Source organism: Macaca mulatta, chromosome 7, assembly GCF_049350105.2.
Source record: "Macaca mulatta isolate MMU2019108-1 chromosome 7, T2T-MMU8v2.0, whole genome shotgun sequence".
Taxonomy (NCBI): Eukaryota; Metazoa; Chordata; class Mammalia; order Primates; family Cercopithecidae; genus Macaca; species Macaca mulatta.
Window position 1 is genome coordinate 37,729 of NC_133412.1, and position 17,214 is coordinate 54,942.

At 39.0% G+C, this 17,214-nt stretch overlaps 1 long non-coding RNA gene across 1 annotated transcript; it reads right to left on the minus strand.

Moving 5' to 3' along the window:
• Positions 1-1,360: 1,360 nt before the first annotated feature.
• LOC144329710 (uncharacterized) lies at positions 1,361-14,108 on the minus strand. The gene is made up of 2 exons (XR_013395308.1): positions 13,581-14,108; positions 1,361-1,835 (listed from the first exon to the last, which is right to left on the minus strand). It is a non-coding gene; the product is annotated as an uncharacterized LOC144329710 (long non-coding RNA).
• Between the last annotated feature and the right edge of the window lie 3,106 nt (positions 14,109-17,214).

Here is a 17,214-nt window from a genome sequence, read left to right on the forward strand (position 1 = left end):
CAGAATCAATGTGATATATGTAGATAGATAGATGAGAGAAGACTCATTAGGGGAATTGGTTCACATAATTATGGAGGCTGAGAAGTTCCACGATAGCCTATCGCCAAGTTGGAGAACTAGGAAAGCGTAGCATGGCTCAGTCCAGGTCAAAAGGACTCAGAATGAGGGAAGCCAATGGTGTAACTCTCATTCTGAGGCCAAAGGCCTGAGACCCTAAAGTTCTGATGTCAAGGGCAGGAGAAGAAGGATGTTTCCATTTCAGAAGGAGATAATTCCCCTTTCCTCTTCCTTTTTGTTCTATCTGGGTTCTCAACCAATTGGATGGTGCCTGTATTCATCCATTTATACACTGCTATGAAGAAATACCCGAGTCTGAGCAATTTATAAAGAACAAAGAGGTTTAATGCGCTGACAGTTCCACATGGCTGGAGGGGCCTCACAACCATGGTGGAAGGGGAAGCAAAGACGTCCTTCTTCACATGGCAGCAACAAGGAGAAGTGCTGAGCCAAATGGGAAAAGCTCCTTATAAAAACATCAGATCATGAGAACTCACTCACTATCATGAGAACAGCATGGCAGTAACCACCACCATGATTCAATCACCTCCAACTGGGTCCCTCCCAAGACATGTAGGAATTATAAGAACTACAATTCAAGATGAGATCTGAGTGGGGACACAGCAAAACCATATCTGTGCCCATCTACATTGGGTCAGGGTTATCTCAGTGTCTTCCAGAAATACCCTCACACATATGCCCAGAAATTGTGTTTTACCAGCTGTGTGTCTCTTAATCCAATCAAGTAGATGTCTAAAATTAACCATCAGAATATTTATGCCTGATTCATGCCTGAAATTTCAGGATGAAAGCTATGAAATCTCTATTTGTGTTTGTATGTCTATTAATGTGTGTTATGTATATGTGATATTTTCTTAACTCAGGTTAGCGTTACAAAATTCATTTATAAAATTCTTTAAAAGTGTTCTATTCTAACTTGGCTTGCAAAAACACAAGCATTTATAAATAAATATTCACCAAACTCCTAGAAATATAGGAACTGGTCAAATGTTTTTTAAGTTAACACGATTTGGATAAAACTTAGTTAAATAAGGTTAATATAATATTTTTGGTGTAATAAAACAACTATGTCTTCAAAGTTACCACTATCGAATATAAAACAAACATAAATTCCTATTCTGCTTGAGTTCTACTCAAATAAGCTAATATTATACTTACTAGAAACGTAAAATCTTAAAGCTTTTAAATTTGATTCTAATTAAGTTGTCATTCTTATGAAAAACATTATTTCTTTTTTATGGTGAAAAGATATACATATATTTAGAGTTAGTCAGTTGGACTCGGTTTAGATGATCCCAATTTTGTTGCAACATCCAAAGCATCATAATCAGGAGCGAGTCGAACATATGCTTTCTTCTCTTTATCAGGTCGAATCAGGATGTTGACTGTGGCCACATCCATGTCCCAGAGCTTCTTCACAGCCTGTTTAATCTGGTGCTTGTTGGCTTTAACATCCACAATGAACACAAGTATGTTGTTTTCTTCTATCTTCTTCATGGCTGACTCAGTGGTCAGCGGAAACTTGATGATAGCATAGTGGTCAAGCTTGTTTCTCCTGGGGGTGATCTTCCGAGGATATGTGGGCTGCCTCCGGAGTCGCAGTGTCTTGGGCCACCTCAAGGTGAATGACATGCGGATCTTCTTTTCTGTATGTTGCTGTGGACACCTTTCAACACTGCCTTCTTGGCCTTTAAAGCTTTGGCTTTGGCTTTGGCTTTAGGAGGGGCAGGAACTTCCTTCTTCACTTTCGGTGACACCTTGTGAAAGGCGAAAAACATTATTTCAAAAATAATTTGTTTACTGTAAATCTGCTTAATAGTAGTTTCCAAAATACTTTTGGTAATTTTTAACCTTAAAGTTAAGCTAAGTAAAAGATTTGCATTAAATATCTAGACCATTTATAAATAAGATACAATACTAAAACATTAATTACTGAACATAAATAATTAAAGTTTATATAATTTTCGCTTCTTATTTTTACAGAAAGACTAAAGATATTTTGGACCATTAATAAACATGTTTTTGTCTACCACAATGAGAAATTGTACGATGAGGAAACACATCCATGTAGATGTTGGGCGATGGTATACTCATACATTTTCTAACCTACTATGGAATGCTAATATATGACAGTTTATAACTGTTTACTTGTTAGTTTTCTCTGGAAAATAAAAGATTACTAAGTATTAAAATTATAATCAATATGTGTAAATAAAACTACTAGAAGCAATAGAATAACTAGAAACAACTCTATGCAAAGCATGCAAGAAAAGTAGGGCATGATTCACAAGTAAAGTAGGATGTATTTTTTATAAGGAATACCTTACAAAAAATACAAATAAAAAGAGATATCTAACCTTCCCTGTGTTATATTTGTATCAGTAAAATGTTGTTTTCAGAAATTATATAAAATTCCTGGAAATTTGTCAATGTCCTCCTTATCCATGCTATGTGCCAGTATAGAGTTATGAGTCATAATTCCAATTATTATTTTAAATGTTGTGCCGGGTGCAGTGGCTTATGCCTGTAATCCCAGCACTTTGGGAGGCCGAGGTGGGTGGATCACAAGGTCAGGAGATCAAGACCATCCTGGCTAACACGGTGAAACCCCATCTCTACTAAAAATACAAAAAATTAGCTGGGCGTGGTGGCGGACACCTGTAGTCACAGCTACTCGGGAGGCTGAGGGAGGAGCATGGCGTGAACCTGGGAGGCGGAGCTTGCAGTGTGCTGAGATCACGCCATTGTACTCAAGCCTGGGTGACAGAGTGAGACTCTGTTTCTAAATAAATAAATAAATAAATAAATAAATAAATGTTGTATGCCACAGAAAAAATCAAATATCCTTGTCAACTGTGGTATAATCACAGCCATTTCATACTCTTTGTCATTTAGATATTATTTCCCCCTGATGCTTTCCTGAAAGCTCCTGCGATCAGCTACAGGTCAGAATGTTCATCTCCGATACAGGACTCCCTCTGAGACTCATGGAAAAGAGTATGACAGGTACTCTGGTTAAAGACTTCTGATGATATTGCTTAAATAACTTTAAGACCATACACTTGACTCAGTGAAGATCTCCAGAAGCCTGGTGGAGAAATTGATGGGGTCATGAGACTGCTAACCCAAGATCCAGCAAGACTGGAATTGATTACGTGGCACTGAATGAACTGATGAAAATTGATTATAATTTTATAGCTTTTTAGAGCATTGCTGGTTCTTTAATGTTCTAGTTCTGAATTTAAGAAATCTCTTTCTCTTAATTTAACTGTAACTTACAACAATTTGGTAGATTATACTTTTGTAAACAGAAATGAAGCGTTTACATTTTTTTCCCTGCCTAATCTCTCCAGAATTTTGAAATTCTTACTGAATACTCTTTTTTTCATGATGATATAGTTATTAGCAAAAGTCCAGTGAGAATCTGTTCACCTTATAACAGGACATAATTGGAAAATTTGGTTATATTATCAAGATTTTTACTGGAACATCATATTTTAGAAGTGTACCTAAGATCAGTTATGACCAGCAATTTTAAGGAAGTAAGGTTGACTATTATGGAGACAATGCTTACAAAGCACTGTGAGAAATGGGAAAGTTCTTCTTCAAAGATTGTAAAAAGTCACAATTTCTTACTATAAGATTGCTATCCACTATTTTTGTGTGTGTGTGTGTGTGTGTGTTCCAAATCAGTTGTCCTAGCTTGCTCCGGCATGCCTGGACAGAACTAGACAAGCCCCAGCCCATAGTGTATGCCATTCCTTATTTGGAGATGCTTCCTTAACTATCCCTGGCAACTTCCTTTTCTTTCTTTGTTCTATTCCCCTTACCTAATTAAGAAAGTTTTAAACTAATAGCCAATTGGGTAAAGTGTAAAATGTGAGGTCCTATTCCAGCCAATGGTAACTGGACACAGCAGTAGGGTAGACACATCAGGTTATAAGTAACTCTGTCTCCTTTGTTCGGTGTGCTCTTGTGGCTGGACAGCTATTGAGTAGCACCCTTTCTGCAGAAAGTAAAGCTCGCCTTGCTAAGAGATTATTTGTTCCCATGTTAATTCTTTTTTTTTTTTTTTTTTAGAACACCAAAAACTTCGTTCCCAACAGCACTCTGAGAAAAGTCAGCCTGATACTTACATTACAGGGTTCACAGCCTTACAGGTTAGTAAAGAAGGTCATTTCCTGGTAGGCCCAGGAATTTAGGGATATTTGGGGGAACTCAAGAAAAGAGGAATTCACACAAAGCTATAAGGACTGCAGCTGAAATTTGATAGTATGTTCTTAGCTTGGCTTTTAGCCTGAATGAGGCCTTTAAAAGTCAAATCTGAGATTCTGTATGAAAACTTCCAGCAAAGAAACTTGAAAGCACCTATGTGGTCGTCTCCTGTTCTTGCTGCCCTTACATAAATAATCAAGCAAAATCTAACAAAACTATACTTAAATTTAAAACAAGAATAGTCTTACTTTGATTATGGTCAAAAATGATGATTACTACAGAGAATAACTTTATGTTTCAATGGAAAACTATAACTTGGCCGGGCATGGTGGCACATGCCTATAATTCCAGCACTTTGGGAGGCCAGGAGTTCTAGACCAGCCTAGGCAACATGTTGGAAACCCCGTCTCTACCAAAAATATAAAAATTAGATGGGCACGATGATATGTGCCTGTAGTCCCAGCTAATCAGGAGGCTGAGGAGGGAGGATCACTTGCACCAAGGAGGTAGAGGTTACAGTGAGCCGAGATTGTTGCACCTTTGCACTCCAGCCTGGGTGACAGAGCCAGACCCCGTCTTGAAAAAAAATTTTTTTTTAAGGAAAGCTATAGTTATTGTGGGTTATCAGATTCTAGTCTTGTTTCTTGTTTTTGGGCTATTTTTACCTCTTTGTAAACTGGATCCTGCCATCTGATGAATTTTGTCCCACAATAATACTTGTGGAATAAGAAGCCAAGTATTGTCTCTCCTACTAATGTATCTATTGTCAGTTAATTTGAAGGTCTCCAACCCTGGAACAAAGTTAGAAGAGGTAGGCTTTGCTCCCCAAAATGCATAACCAAACTGTGGTACATTCATGCAATGGAATACTATTTAGCCATAGAAAGGAACAAGCTATCAACTCACACAAAGACATGAGTGAATCTTGTATGCACATTGCTAAGTGGAAGAAGACAGTCTGAGGAGAATACACACAGTGTGACCTCATTTAATGAGACACTGCAGAAAGCAAACTACACAGATGGGAAACCATTGGGTCCATGGGGTGGGGGTTTCAAGCATTTCATATGATACTTTAATAGTGGGATACCTACCACAATGCACTGGTCAAAATACGCAGAATTTTACAACCAAATGGGTAAATCAAACTCTATTCAAATTAAATAAAATTACTCAGGATGTGGAGTATCCCAGGACAGAATACATCATGTGAAAAATAATTTAACTATGCTACAAATTACTGTGGTTTGGATGTGGTTTGTCCCTGCAAAAACTCGTGTTGAAATTTGACCCCCAATGTGGCAGTGTGGGGCGGTGGGGCCTAGTGGAAGGTGTTTGGGTCATGGGGACGGATCCCTCATGAATAGATTAATGTTCTCCATGGGGATGAGTGAGTTCTGCTCTCACAGGAATGGATTAATTCCTGCAGGAGTAGGTAGTTAACAAGAGTCTGGGTTCCTTGGCTTCCCTCTTGCTTTCGTTCTTGCTATGTGATCTCTGGTGCACCCCTTGCTCCCCTTCCACTTTCCACCATGAGGTGAAAAAGACTGAGACTCCACCAGATGCAACTGCCCAATCTCAGACATTCCAGCCACCAGTATTGTGAGCCAAAAGGACCTTTTTTATTTATAAATTACCCAGCCTCAGGTATTCTGTTACAGAAGCACAAAACAGACTAAGACACAAATGTAGGAAAAAACTCACTGAAGGTGTAGGGAAAATGGTGTTGACCTAAGTCACTTTGAAAATTAATAGAATCCGTATGCTGAAGGCAAACAAACTATACTTCATCACTGGATTCTATTTTATAAAATTCTTTCCAACAGAAGCAATTGTGAACAATTGTAAAACCACAGTATCTGTATCTGGAATAAAACAATGACTTACATAAGTCGCAGATGGTAGTAACCAGGTTTCTCACTGTTGAAGTGGGAGGTTACAAATTAGCACGGGGAGAAGGCTAGAATGATTCATGTGCTATTAGATCAGAGGTGGAGATATGAACGTAAACTTATGTTTAGTTTAATATAGATACACACAGTTCTACATAGAAAACTTTATAATTAGGTGTGTATAGGTAGGTTACACACACACATATACTTCCTAGCATTGCTAATGAGGAACAAGTGCTCATTCAACAATGTGCTCATTCGGCAGCCAGATGTAAGTTTTCCTACCATTCTGAAAGGAATGAGGCTCTTTGAAGAAATGTCTGATACTAGAACTGGGACAGTAAATATAGGAGTCGGGATAATCTTGAAGTATCAGAAAGTAAGTACTAAAAAAAATTAAAATATATCAAAGAAAAATAATAGCCAATAAAAACAGCTACTGATGGCCAACACAGGAATGAATTGTAGTGTTGAATAATAATTAAAGCTGAAAGTAATTATCTAGGTATCTGTATTTGTATACACAGGTGAATAAGAAAACAGAGTTGCATAGAAATCTCCTTTGCAAAAGAATTCCAAGTAATTGATGTAGACACTCAGCCATCAATAATGTGGAGCCAACTCCTCACTCCGTAAGTGTGGGCTCTGCACAGTGACTTGCTCCAAAAGAACACATGCAGTATGGGCAAGGAGGAAAAATAACTTCACAGTGGAGAAACCTGACAAACAGTAGCTCTTCCAAATGATTCAAGTGAACATAAAAGGTGACAGTTCACCTTGAGAACATGCAGTGACAATGGGGGACATTCTACAAAATTCCTGACCAATCCTCCTCAGTACTATCAAGGTCATCACGACATGGAAAGCCTGACACACTGTCACAGCCAGGAAGAGCCCACAGGGACGTGATGACCACATGTCATGCGTGATCCTGGATGGGATCCTGGGTCAGAGTAAGACAGAACCAAGGGCATCCAAATGAAATATAAACTTTAGTTAATAATAGTCTATCAGTATTGGTTCATTAACTATGACAAATTATGTAAGATATTAATAAGCCATGTGAGACACACTGATAGAAGATGTTAATAAGAGATGAAACTAGGTTGCAGCTACATGGGAAATCTCTGCATTTTTTGGGGGGCAATTTCTGAGTAAGTAAAAAAAAAATGATGTAAAATAAAACTTTATTGAAAACAGTTATAATTTTTGAATACTTCTTTGTTTAATTATTTATACCACGAATTACTAGTAATTGACACTGTTAACTAGTCCTGTTTTTTTAAATAAGAGCATTTATGACACAAAAAATTAAACAGTACAGATTGATATATAAATCAAAACAAATGCTCTTTACATGTTTTCTGTTACAGTAGTCACACATATGTGTAAACTTAATTATCATACTTTTTTCTTGTGCTGTAGTTGTGTCCTGGTTCATTCTTTAAAATGCTATTCGCCTTAGACCGGGAAAAAAAACCTTACAGACTCTGTTTCAATTCATGGCTAAATATTTTCAAAACAGTGACTTCGTAAAAATATGTTCCAATGGAAAATTGATTCATTGTGATGGGATCACTTATTCCAAAGACTTCTTGTCTTCATTTCGTGTCCATGGCTACCTTTTAGCCATAATACAACAGAATTGTCCATGTGTTTCTTGTTGTTCTGAAGGGTTATAGATATACAGGGGTTGGTTATATTCATGTTTATTTACATATATGTTTAAAATTGTCCATATAAGGGTTTTAAAGATTACATTGGAAGCCTTATGTTTTAAAATGTACTCAGAATTTGTTTTAACCAGGGATGTTAAGACCTGGAGACATGGAAGTGACTGTCCCATTCAAACTCATAGATCCCTAGAAATAGGAGGCACAGGGACGCCCCAGGCAGAGGCAGGAGAGGGGAAGGCACGGGCAGGATCCTCTGCTGTAGTCTCTGTGGGACAGCAAGGGCAGGCAGGGCAGGCAGGCTTAGGCTTCCCAGCGTTAATAGCTTCAGCAGGCTCTGGGGCATAGGGGCCATTTCTAGTTGTCTAGTACCTCACCCTGTGGTGATTAAGGAAGGGCGGTATTGTCTCCTACAGTATCAGAGCTAGATAAAGTAGGTGGTTAGGAGTATGGGTTCTGAATTGGTAGTTTAATTGGCTGGTCCTGGGAAAGACAATCTTTTCCCAGTATAGACTAGATGCTAGAGCGTCAAGAAAACAGAAAATAAGAAAATATAATTAATGCATTCTGTGTGTACAGATGGAGTCTTCTTTTGCTTCCCCAAAGGAAGAGTCCACAGGAGCCTGGCACTCCTGGACCTGAGGAAACCCTGAAAATGTTGGTATCTGCAGATCCTCTCCAAAAAGAGGTCGCCAATCTCCTAAGACTACAAGCTGATCCCAGCATTCTGGGAGCCAAGAGGGAGAAAGAATCCGCTGATCTCCCTGCTCAGTAAATTGGCTTTCACTAAATACTGTCTTTGCATAAGCAGCATTATCCAGTGTCCTGGAGCTTAGAAAAGTTCTGTTTCAGTATCTGAAGAAAATAAATTCTTTCTTTTTCTGATGTCAGGGAGGAGCATTTGACTGCCAGTGTGGACTGAGGGGTCTTGGGATCAGTCTTCCCAATGTGCTTTGAACCGACCCTCTGTGTCTGCCTCACCATCTCCTCAGCTTACCTAGACACTTGGGAACCCTAACACAAGCCCTTCTAGGAGTCTGTGGTGTGGCTTAGCTGCCTCTGTAGGAATCTCTTGGGGTTAAACATTTTCCACTCTGCTAAGTCAGTGCCATCTGTTCTTTGGCTTCATCTTCAGAAGACCCTGAGCCCTTCCCCACCCTCCTTGCCCCACCCTCCACACCAACTGCGTGGCGCCCTTGAGGCCATAGGGTTGCTACCGTAGGATTTTTGTATTGAGTGCTCTCATTCCAAGCAACTGTGAGAGATTTCTATGGCAGGGCCTCCGGGTTCCTGTCAAATTAAATTGTAGTTGACTGGTGGGTGCTATTTAAGAAGCATCCCCCTTTCTCCTTCCTAACAGAGCCCTGAATTATTCAGTCACGTGGTTTGAAACATGGGGTGGGTCCCGGTTGACTTAACCAGCACTGTCTCACCCTGTGTCACAGTTACTGGTTCCAAAGTGAGTGCATAACTGAGGCTCATGCCGGGTGCCACACAGCACTCCCTTGGTCCCCCTAATGGACTTTGGGATGGGCGGGGTCTGAGTTGTTCCAATTAGAGTCAAATACAAGTTGCGCTAGGTTGTTAGGAACAAGGGTGTGCTTGTTCATGCTCCCTCTTTGGTGAAGAATGCAACCTCAGAAATTGTTCCTGGAGATTTTGCCACATGCAGAATTATTCTGACTTCACTGAAGGCAGAGCAGAAAATTGGGAAGAGACTGAGTCCTGGTAGCATCCATGAGCTTCTGTGCTCAGATTCACACTGAAGCCTGGCCTCCTTCTGAACTACCCACCTGAGTCAATAAATTCCCTTGTATTTAAAGTAAAATTGAGCTGGATTTTTAGTTACTTGCACCTGCAGGTGTTCTGTGAAGCTGGTACTGTGAGTTTGCATCTGAGAATATTTACAGTGTTTCTCTCATGGTTGAGTCAATCATTTCAAGGATGCTCTGAGGGCAAAAAGAACGATGAATTGTGAAGCAGTGAATTGTGCTGCCAGGCACAATTCATTGGACAATAGAAAGCCTCATCTCCTGGGCAGTAGAAAGTTTCATTGTACATAAATTACATATCTTGTTTCTGTCTCAACCTCTTATTTTTTCATATGCAAAGGAGGTAAGGAAATCCAAATAAGTCCAGCAGTTAATATGCCTCTCAGACATGATCCAAAACAGAATTGAATTATGTAAGCCTTGTTAAAATTCATCATCATCATTCATATTTCTGAATATTTAAATTAGAAATTCTGAAAAAGTAGTTTGTTTCAGAGGTAGTTTGTATGTAGGTAGGTATTTTTTCAGGATCAAAAGTTTATTTTTTATTATCTAATTGAGTTTAATTTACATATAACAAAATTTAGTAATTTTAAGTGTACAAATCAATGCATTTTGACAAATATACATATAGTCATGTACACAACAGTACCATTAAAATACATTTCATTACCCCCAAAATTCTCTTGCATGCTGCTGTAGTCAGTGACCCCTGCCCCACACCACAGCTTCCGGCAGTTGCTTTCTTTCACTCTAGTTTTGTTTGTCTTAGAATATGATACAGGCCACATGCAATGACTCAGGTCTGTAATCCTAGCACTAGATTGAGAAGCGGGGATCACTTGAGCCCAGGAACTTGAGACCAGCCTGGGCAACATGGCAAAACCCCATCTCTTAAAACACACACACACACACACACACAAATTAGCCAGGTGTGGTGGCACACCCCTATGGTCCCAACCCCTTTGGTCCCAGATACTCAGGAGGCTGAAGAATCACCTGAGCCTGGGAGGTCAAGGCTGCGGTGATCTGTGATCACATCACTGCACTCCAGCCTTGGTGACAGAGTGAGATGTTATCTCAAAAAAGAAGTATTTGATATAAATGGAATCATATAGAATATTCTCTTATACCTAGTTTCTTTCATGTATTCTAATGCTTTTGAGATACGTCCATGTGATTTCCAGTGTATATGTCATTCTTATGTTGGGCAGTAACCGTTGTAGGAATATATTACAGCTTATCTACTCTTCAGTGATAGACTATTTTAAAAATATTTGGCTATTAAGAAGAAAGTTGTTATGAATACTTATATTCAGACCTTTGTGTCAACAGATTTTCACTTCTCTTGGTTGAAAACTTAGGAGGAATTATTATTTTTTTAGGTTACGGATTTTTAAATGATTGTCAGTTGCCAGTTACTTTAAAAAAAATGTAAGTTCTTAAATTTTAAAGTTTAGGATGCCTGACTACCCTGACAAAAACAAGCAATGGGGAAAGGATTTCCTATTTAATAAATGGTGTTGGGAAAACTGGCTAGCCATATGCAGAAAACTGAAACTAGACCCCTTCCTTACACCTTATACAAAAATTAACTCAAGATGGATTAAAGACTTAAACATAAGACCTAAAACCATAAAAACCCTAGAAGAAAACCTAGGCAATATCATTCAGGACATAGGCATGGCCAAAGACTTCATGACTAAAACGCCAAAAGCAACGACAACAAAAGCCAAAATTTACAAATGGGATCTAACTAAACGAAAGAGCTTGTGCACAGCAAAAGAAACTCTCATCAGAGTGAACAGGCAACCTACAGAATGGGAGAAAATGTTTGCAATCTATCCATCAGACAAAGGGCTAATATCCAGAATCTACAAGGAACTTAAACAAATTTACAAGGAGAAAAAAAACCCATCAAGAAGTGGGTGAAGGATATGAACAGACACTTCTCAAAAGAAGACATTTATGTGGCCAAGAAACATATGAACAAAGGCTCATCATTACTGGTCATTAGAGAAATGCAAATCAAAACCACCATGAGATACCAACTCATGTTAGTTAGAATGGCGATCGTTAAAAGGTCAGGAAACAACAGATGCTGGAGAGGATGTGGAGAAATAGGAACACTTTTACACTGTTGGTGAGACTGTAAATTAGTTCAACCATTGTGGAAGACAGTGTGGCAATTCCTCAAGGATCTAGAACCAGAAATACCATTTGCTCCAGCAATCCCATTACTGGGTATATACCCAAAGGGTTATAAATCATTCTACTATAAAGACACATGCACACGTATGTTTACTGCAGCACTATTCACAATAGCAAAGACTGGGAACCAACCCAAATGCCCATCAATGATAGACTGAATAAAGAAAATGTGGCACATATACATCATGGAATACTATGCAGTCATAAAAAAGGATGAGTTCATGTCCTTTGCAGGGACATGATGAAGCTGGAAACCATCATTCTTGGCAAACTAACACAGGAACAGAAAAGCAAACACCGCATGTTCTCACTCATAAGTGGGAGGTGAACAATGAGAACACATGGACACAGGGAGGGGAACATCACACACGGGGGCCTGTTGCAGGGTCGGGGCCTAGGGGAAGGATGGCATTAGGAGAAATACCTAACATAGATGACAGGTTGACAGGTGTAGCAAACCACCATGGCACGTGTATACCTGTGTAACAAACCTGCACGTTCTGCTCATGTATCCCAGAACTTAAAGTATATAAAAAAAAATAAAAGTCACAGGATGTTTGTGATAGTATCTATTACACTGATGTTGACATCACACATGGCTGACTATTTGGAGACTCCAAGTGAAATTTCTTGCAGTTCTCAGTGCCAGGAAAATATGTATTTCTGGATAAAAACTCAAAAATTTTAGAAAAACTTCCAAGTTTCATAGTCTAGAGCTCTAACACTGGAATCTTCCAAATTTAAGGATTAATGATTTACCTAAATCTAAAAATAGTAGGTTGCAGATGTATTTAAACAGTGTGCCTAGGTAGTATGCTTATATATTAAGATTAAAATGATCTTCTAAAGTTTATTAATTCTAATATAACCTTTATTGTTTCATGTAGACATATCTTTCTGGTTCCCAGGATAATTTAAACAATTAATTCTAAGCAACTATTAACTTAGTTCTAGATTGGGATATCTATTTATGCATTTGAAGCTTTAGATAATGTATTTCAAATCAGAAATGTGTGCTGGTCATGGAAAGTTGTGACTTAGAGCCTAAGGTAAGTTTTTTTTCATGTGAACACACTGCTTCCAATTGTTGTTATGCCCAGAGCAGACAATTAATAAATACCCTTGGAACTGAATGAGTGATTAACTGCAAATATCACAATACATCTTCTTAGAGGGAATGATAATTAGACATATTTAGTCCTTGCTGTAACCTAAGAAAGGAATTCTTTTCATTAAATGTTTAATGTCTCACCCTGTTCATACAGCCGGAGTTACTGATTCAGTTTGATGTGAATTCAGTCTTATAAAAGACCCATCATTAAAACCTGCACTTATGCTTCCTATAGTATTGGAACTTCCAACTTGTATACAAAATAGATATCCTTCATATTCTTAAAAACCACAAGAAATCTCCCTTTATTCATAATAAACACAGAATTAGGTATTCTATTAAACTGAACAATAGAACTCACTGGGAGTGACCGCATAAACTATATCACGAATTGTCAAAGTGTCTGGAAAAGTCAGTGGGCCATTTCGCTCCACGCTGTGCCATGAGCCAACCAAGAGGGTTGTCAGTGACTCTGCGTGGGTCACCCAGGGCACGTGGTGCTGAGGCTGTCAAAGAGCAAGACGGGGCTGCATCTAAACTCAGGCCTCTGCTAAGTGTCCGAACTCGGGCAAGATGCTAAAGACTTTAGAGACGTTTCCTTTTCTATGATTGGGGTTATAACACTCACCCTGTCAGGTTCTCCTGTGCGTTGACAAGGCCGGCACGTGACACACCAGGGGCAGAGCTGGATGGGAACCTTCTTCCTCAGACATCAGGGTCCTCATGAGCATCAACAAAATAAAGAGAGCAGGAGAGCAGGAGAGCGGGGGAGCGGGGGAGCGGGGGAGCGGGGGAGCAGGGGAGCAGGGGAGCAGGGCATCTCCAGCTGTGTCGGGACTGCAGCAGGGACTCAGCAACAATCAGTCTCTTTCTCTTGTTTCATCCAAATCATATATTTAAAAAATAGGTGGGGTTATCATGGATGTTTATATTGATTCCTGGGATCAGACAAATATACCTTTCCTTGTCATGCTGTTTTCTCTTCCCAGATGGTTTGAAGAGCTTCATTTTGGACTTGATATTCCTGGAGTGCATTTCTTTTTCTAATTAGTTCAGTCTTGACCCTGAGCCATCACCCTTCCAGAGTAGCAGGATATTCCACTCCACCATTCTTGGGGTGCCACAATTTCACTACTAATCAAAGGCTCCTTGGTTACTGAAAAATGAGAGACGTAACTCTAATAATCAGTCTAGATTGTCACTGCTCACTTCCTCATTTTCCAATTCCACAGGGGCCCCCCAAAGCCCGGAAGGTCTCATTTCAGACGTCTTATAGACCATGGGAACCAGGAAACACTGGGAACCCTAGGGCCAGCACCCACCTCATTTGCACCCTGTCTCTGTTTCCATCACCCTCTAGATATTGCCACAGAGCAGTGTTGGGACCCACTGGAGATCTGACTGCTCCCAGTCTGGGAAACTGCCTTCTCTCCCTCCACTGATATCGTATTTCTACTTTCCACCCCACAGAAATCCTTGAACTAATCACAAAAGGGATTGGTAGTTACCTGGTGTGAAGCAGAGCTGAGCCAAAGGATGAAGCAATATTGCAATGGACTCTGTCATTGATATCACTAGTTCGCAAATCTGTTACCACTATGGTCAAATTTTTATATTCACTTTAAAATTATAACTCATTCTGCTCATTGTATTCAAGGGAACATCTACCCTAAAATATACTCAGGCATTAATTTACGCTCTTCTGTTTACAAATGAGAATTCATAAGCAAATTGAGGTAGCAATTACATTTTTTTAAACTGAAGACAAAACAGAAGACATATACACATACGTCAGAGAAACAAAACAGAGAGCCCAGAAACAGACTGAAATACAGCCAGCTGATCTCTGACAAAGGAGCAAAGGCAATTCAATGGAGAGAGGAGAGTCCTTTTAACAAATGATGCTGGAACAAATGGACATCCATGTGCAAAAAAAAAAAAAAAAAAAAAGAATCTATAAACAGACGTTACACCTTTTACAAAAGTTAATGCAAAGTAGATATTAGATCAATATATGAAATGCAAAATTTTCAAACTCCTAGAAGATAACATAAGGAAAAACTCTAGATAACCTCGGATTTGGTAATTCTTTTAGATACAACACCAAAAGCATTATTCACGAAGAAAAATATTGGGAACATGAACTTTAACATAAAAAAACTTTAGTTTTGTGAAAGATACTGTTAAGAGAATAAAAAGACAAACCAGAGACTGTGAGAAAATATTTGCAAACTATATCTAAGGATTCATATCTGAAATATGCAAAGAACTCTTAAAACTCAATAAGAAAACAAACAACCCAATTAAAAATGGGTAAAAGCTGAACATTTATGCAGATGGAAATTAAGTATATGAAAAGAAGCTCTGTATAATGTCTTATTAGGAATTGCCAATTAAGACAACAGTAAGATACCACTACATACCTATTAGAATGGCCAAAATCCACAAGACCAAAAACAGCAAATGCTGGTGAGGATGTGGAGCAAAAGAAACTCGCATTCATTGCTGTGGGCATTATGTGACATTTTGGAAAAGGGAAAATTACATAGATAGCAAAATAATCAGTGGTTGACAGGGGTTGGGGAGAGGAAAGGATGGATGGGCAGAGAGCCTTGGCTGTTTAGGGCAGTGAGACCACTGTGTGCGATTTCACAATAGTGGACCCACGACAGTGTGCAGATGCCCACACCCATTGAATTCAGACCACAAAAAGGTATTAATTACATAAACCATAAACTTTCATAATGAAATAAATGTTTTTTAAAAGAAGATAGTGTTGTTCAGTTACTGTCTACTTTCTGAAATGGAGATGGTGGAGCGCTTCCATGGTTGTGAGGATAAAAATAGATTAGAGAATGTAATAACTAAAATAGGTGTATAAACATTGTTAAACTATTTTATTCTCATTTTAAAAACATGCCTTAAATATATTTGTTATGCTTTACAATTGAGCAAGTAGTGCAAACACATTAATATAATTCTCCTCTAGCTCCACTGAGAAGTCAGGACTGCAGGGCTTCAGTGCAGGACTGCACAGCTCCACCTGCACCTGCCAAATGCAACAACCTCTTTCAGTGTCATTAAAATATTTCAATAGGAGGATTGAGTTTAGATCCAACCTGTGTTTTCTCCCCTGGAAAAAAAGGTTTTTTTGAAACAAAGAAGGTCTTTACCGTCTTCATCCGAAATGCTGAGGCATCTGCAATGTCTGCTGTAAGTGACACCAGGCTCTCCTCTGAAATCTAGCAATGGGAAAATAGACTGTAGATTCTGCTTTCAGAAAGGGGGGAATCAGAACTAAGTCAAAATGCCATGTCCTCATTCATAAACATCTTATTTTACAAATTCCACAGGTTTAGTTATTTTGGGATTAATAGGGGCCTATATTACAGTGCATTTATTAATTTAGCATGAATTGTTCAAATGCATTCTGGATCCTGAGCTGACATCCAGCAATGCTGAGTGTGTGCCTGTGTGAGTCATCAGCAATGAAGAGCCTCAGGTTATTGTATTTATAAAATGAAGGGGTTTAGGCTTGCTCTGATTTTTTAAAAACCATTTTTAAAAGTAAAAACTGTTTTTCTTGCTATATAAAAATGTACAAGAATAACTCAAACATTACAAATGATAAATTATAATTTTATTAATGTAAATATTTTTGTGAGCTCAATTTATATGACTTAGTTATTATAAAAGAAATAAGCAAGGCCAGGCGCGGTGGCTCAAGCCTGTAATCCTAGCACTTTGGAAGGCCAAGACGGGCAGATCATGAGGTCAGGAGATCGAGACCATCCTGGCTAACACGGTGAAACCCCGTCTCTACTAAAAAAATACAAAAAAAACCAGCCGGACGAGGTGGCGGGCGCCTGTAGTCCCAGCTAATCGGGAGGCTGAGGTAGGGGAATAGCGTGAACCCGGGAGGTCCAGAAACACCGTTTTTACATTGCCATAGCTAATGTTAACACCTCCTAGAATAAAGGGGGAATCACCACCAAGGGTCAGTTCTGGTTCAGACTCTGGAGTGAGGGCATTATTCTTTTTGCATATAATGCAGTGACTCCACATTGCACCAGTGGCTTGGTCAAAAAAGACAAAATTTCTGGGGAATTAGTGTTGATTATTTTTAGATATCATAATCTTGGCTTTATGGACACCTTATATTAAACAGATCTCACTTGCCAAATGCCACAGGATGCAGGCCAACAGACAGGCTCCGAGGGCTCTTGTGAGCTGGAACTGCCATATAAGCAGAACCACAAGAG